Genomic DNA, 5,337 nt, shown 5'->3' with positions numbered 1-5,337 from the left:
CTACAGAACACTAAAGAAAGAAATTAAAGAAGAACTTAGAAGATGGGAAGATCTCTCTTGTTCTTGGATAGGCAGAATTAATATTGTCTAAGTGATCATACTACCAAAAGCACTATACAGATTTAATGCAATTCCTATCAAAATACTAATGATATTCCTCATAGAAATAGAAAAAACAGTCATGAAATTCATCTGGAAAAATAAGAGACCCAGAATAGCTAAAGCAATCCTTAACAGGAAGAGTGAAGCAGGTGGCATCACTATACCAGACCTGAAACTATACTACAGAGCTATAGTAACAAAACCAGCATGGTATTGGCACTAAAATAGACTTGGAGACCAATGATATAGAATAGAGGACATAGAAACAAACTCACATAATTACAGATACCTTATATTAAACAAAGGTGCCAAAAACATATATTGGAGAAAAGATAGCATCATCAACAAATGGTGCTGGGAAAACTGGAAATCCACATGCAGCAAAATGAAATTAGTATCTGTCTCTCATCATGCACGAAACTCAACTCAAAGTGGAGCAAGGGCCTATAAATTAGATCAGAGACCCTACACCTAATAGAAGAATATGTATGCCCAAATCTACATCATTTTGGATTAGGCTCTGACTTCCTTAATAAGACTCCTATATCTCAAGAATTAAAATCAAGTACCAATAAATGGGATGAAAAGCTTCTTCTCAGCAAAAGAAAAAATAAGTGAAGTGAATAGAGCCTACAGAATGGCAGCAAATTTTTACCACAAACACATCAGATAGAGCACTAATCTCTAGGATACATAAAGAACTCAAAAAATCTTAACACCAAGAAAACAAATAATCCAATCAATAAATGGGCCAAGGAACTGAATAAACACTTCTCAGGAGAAGATATACAATCGATCAAATATATGAAAAAATGTTCAACATCTCTAGCAATTAGAGAAATGCAAATCAAAACTACTCTAAGATTTCACCTCACTCTAGTCAGAATGGCAATTATTAAGAATACAAGCAACAGTAAATGTTGGCCAGGATGTAGGGGGAAAAGGCACACTCATATACTGCTGGTGGGACTGCAAAATGGTGCAACCAATATGAAAAGCAGAATGGAGATTCCTTAGAAAACTTGGAATGGAACCACCATTTGACCCAGCTGTCCCACTCCTTGGTCTATACCCAAAGGACTTAAAAACAGCATACTACAGGGACACAGCCACATCAGTGTTTACTGCAGTACAATTCACAATAGCTAAATCGTGGAACCAACCTAGATGTCCTTCTATAGATGAATGGATAAAAAAATTGTGGTATATATACACAATGGAATATTACTCAACATTAAAAGAGAATAAAATCATGGCATTTTCAGGTAAATGGATGGAGTTGGAGAATATAATGCTAAGTGAATAAGCCAATCCACACCCCCCACAAAAAAAAAAAAAAACAAAGGCTGAATGTTTTCTCTGAAAGATGGATTCTGATCCATAATAGAGGTGTGGGGGGAAGCATGGGAGGAATGGAATAACTTTGGATAGGGCAAAGGGGAGAGAGGGGAGGGAAGGGGGCATGGAGGTAGGAAGAATGATGCAATGGATATCATTACCCTAAGTACATGTATAAAGACAAGAATGGTGTGACTCTACTTTATGTACAATCAGAGACATGAAAAATTATGTTCCATTTGTGTACTACAAACTGAAATGCATTCTGTAGTCATGTATAACAAATTAGAACAAATAAATAAATTGATTAATTAAAAAAATAAATACCACTCAACTCTTTCTTTTATATGGGTATTAATATGTTAACAAAAGTTCATTAACAATAAGCTTTAAAAATAAGAACCAAGATTAAAACTTCCAAAGAAAATTTGGAAATAAAGTCCAATAAATTATAAAGAAAATTAAGACTGAAACACTAAGAGATTAAAAATACAAAAGATTAGACCTGTTGGATACATCTATGAAGTTTGACATCCTGTTAATTAGATTTTTGAAAAAGAAAGCAGAGGAACTGAGATTATGAAAGAAATAGTGGAAGTATATTTTTCAGAGGTGACTGGCATGATATTCAAGACTGAAAAATGTCCTGGACTTTAATAGCCATGCCTTCCTACTTTATGATTTTAAAAGACTTAAAGTAAACATTCAAAATCCTAAAAGAAAGAAAATAGTTTCTCTACCAAGAATGAGAAGAAGATTGAAAGTAAATTGCTTATCAACACCATGAGAAGTTAGAAAATTATTATGAGATATCTTCAAATTTCTAAGGAAACATGATTTTCAATAAAGACAAATCAGTAATCAAATGTAATGTAAATAAATTCATGCTCCAACATAAAATTGTTGGGATATTATGTCCCAAAGTGATGTCCTTAAGAATATCTTAATCAGAGAAGAGTTACAAGATGCTATTATTGGTGGAACAATAAATAAATATGCAAATATAAGTGTAAAGAATAGAGGAGAAAAGAGAGGATATTAAAATTGGGGGAATAAGAAAGCAAAGGTAAGAATGTGGGTGATGATATGGATGAGAGGAATCCGCACCATCATAGCCCAACATCAAAATACAAGGTCCGCATTTTTAAAAAATATTATATACTTCAGTATAAGCATATTATTTATAGCTACCAATAGAAATAGCTTTAAAAGTTCTAAGTTTATGCCTCTAGGAAAAGGAACTTCATAGCACAAAATATGGAACAGGGTACAATTATTTTTTTCATTTATAAGCCCTCTAAACATTTTACTATTTGAATGACATGCATATATTACTCCAATAAAGGAATTGATTTTAAATAATTAAGTTCCAAAAATCATGGTTACTTTCTTCTCTGTGCCTACTACAAATGCATCTGTACTTACAATGGGGCCACAACCTAATACACCTACTATAAGTTGAAAATATCATAGGTCAAGAATGCATCTTAAACCCCTAGCTGACCCTCCTCTCTTAGCAACACAGTACACTGTAGGGTACCCATCATTTATTCTAGTTATTGCACGGCTGATTGGAATCTTCAGCTCACCGCAGCTGCCAACACTGTGAGAGAATATTTTTTTGCATTTCTCTAGCCCCCAAAAGAGATCAAAATTCAAAATCTGAAGTATGTTTATCCTGAAGGTGTATCAGTTTTGCACCATCATAAAGTTTAAAAAAAATTAAGTCAAATTAATGTAAGCTGAGGACCTTCCAAACTTAGGTGCGATCAAAAGTCAGCCGACAAATCCAAAATTGAGAGGGATATGTCCTTAACCCAAGCCTCTTCCTCCCACCACCCGCCAATCCCAACCAGGTTCTGGCTAGGGTAGGACTCAGATTCCTGGGAGAGATCAGCCAAAAGAGATAAATGAAGAAGAAACCAACAGCAAGTGAGCAAATTCTTTAGCAAATGCAATGACCTAAAACATCCTCACACTATGCCAACACAAACAACAAAATATTTTTTCTTTTAAATAACAAGAGACTCTTTGCAGCTTGAAGACTGATTTTACATTACCCCTACCTGTATTCTGTACCTTTATTTCTTAAAAAAAAAAAACAAACACCATAAAGTCCATAATTGACATCAAAAGAAGTTCACACTGTAAGTTTAAAAATGTGGTCCTATGTTTTAAATTTCCTTTTTAGTTTGTGAATGTTCCACATGAACTTAAAATAGATGTGCAATCAGCAGTTGTTAGATGCAATTTCCTATATATGTCAAGTAGGTCATCTTTATTAATCATGCTTTTCAAATCCTTTCTGTCATGATTGGGCCACTCAGATGACTTGAGACTGAGGAAAGAATTATTTCTGGCTCATCTTTACTCCTAGAAGGCAACTATTGGTGGTCTCAACCCAATTAATGAATACTTTCACCTTAACAAACCCTACACTCCAATTTTTTGTTTCTCTAACCAGAAACGCTGTTAAAAGTTCTTTACTCCTCATCTACCAGCAATGCCAAGAATCAGCAATACCCCCCAAGAGAGAAACAGCCCCACATGACAATCTTACCTCTGGGATTTCTATTTTATGCCTGGATCTTGGCTAGTAATTTTTCACTACCTTATTGGTTTTCCAACGGTTTCCACATTTGTCTTCCTTTTGTAGATGTCCACAGATAGAGAATTGATCCAAATGATTTCATGAACCATTACTGGAAATAGAAGTTCTTCATGGGAGATGATCATTACTTCCTTTTTTACTATTTCATATTATCTGTAGCTTTTGCAATAGGAATGTATTGCTTTTTAAAAACAAAAATCCTTTTTAATCAGTTAAAAAAGACCTGTCTTATTTACTAAAGATACTTTAATAAAAGAGAATTTACGAAAATTCCTAAAGTCAGAGCCCCGGGCCAAGTCCCCATTGCCAGGAGACCTACACGTCCATCCTCACCCCCACTACATCCTGATCTCCTGATGTCCTTAGAAGGCCCAGACCAAAGACCAGACTAGGAGTAAAGGCCAAGAAACCCATCCAGACCGAGTTCCAGATGCCATTCTTGAACTGGGTGGCCCTGAAACCCAGCCAGATTACAGGCACCACACTCACAGAGCTCAACCATGAGAAAGTGTTTCAGGAGCTGAACATGAGTGACTTCAGGGAACAGTTCAAGACCAAGACCCAAGGCCCCAGTCTGGACCTCAGTGTTCTCAAGGGCAAGACAGCCCACAAAGCACCCAGTAGCAACACTCATTGAAGCCAACAGGACCAAAAACCTGGCTATCACTCTGTGCAAGGGCAGCCTGGGACCACACCTGCCAGGCCACTGAAATTTAGGACCTGCAGGCTCTCCGCCTGGACTTGGAGCTTTTGACCCACTTCCTGCCCACAGAATATGACCACAGACAACCCGGTTGCCTGCTTTGAGCCAGAGCATCATCCCATGGAGAAGCTATCTAAAGAAGACTGCTTCATGCTGCACTTCAACCGCATGCTGTCACACCAGAGAGCATGGCCATACTCACCTTCCTGTGTCACCTCCCGGATATGTCCCAGCTGCTCATGCCACAACTGAATGCCATCATTGCAGCCTCAATGTCCATCAAGTCTCTGACAAACTGCCAGATCCTGGATGTCGTCCTGGCCTTGGACAACTACATGTACAGAAGCAAGCATGAGGCAGCTTACAATGTCTGGCTCCAGCGTCTGGATGTGCTGTTGGAGATGAAGTCCACTGACCTCAAGCAGATGCTGTTGAACTACCCGGTGAAGGTCATGGCTGAGAAGTACCCAGAGCTCACAGGCGTCCACAGTGACTTGCACTTCCTGAACAAGAAAGGCTCAGTGTCCTTGGAAAGCTTGGGGGGGCGGGGATGTGTGCTTCCTGCAGTCAGGCCTGGAGTTGA

The 5,337-nt window shown here is 37.7% G+C and overlaps 1 pseudogene; it reads left to right on the top strand.

Moving 5' to 3' along the window:
- The first annotated feature begins 4,481 nt into the window (after positions 1-4,481).
- Positions 4,482-5,337, top strand: part of LOC107159496 — a 9,119-nt pseudogene continuing 8,263 nt past the window's right edge.

The sequence above is a fragment of the Marmota marmota genome, unplaced genomic scaffold (assembly GCF_001458135.2).
Source record: "Marmota marmota marmota unplaced genomic scaffold, marMar, whole genome shotgun sequence".
Classification (NCBI taxonomy): domain Eukaryota; kingdom Metazoa; phylum Chordata; class Mammalia; order Rodentia; family Sciuridae; genus Marmota; species Marmota marmota.
The sequence above is the reverse complement of the archived record's forward strand: the minus strand, read 5'-3'. Positions and strand labels throughout refer to the sequence as shown.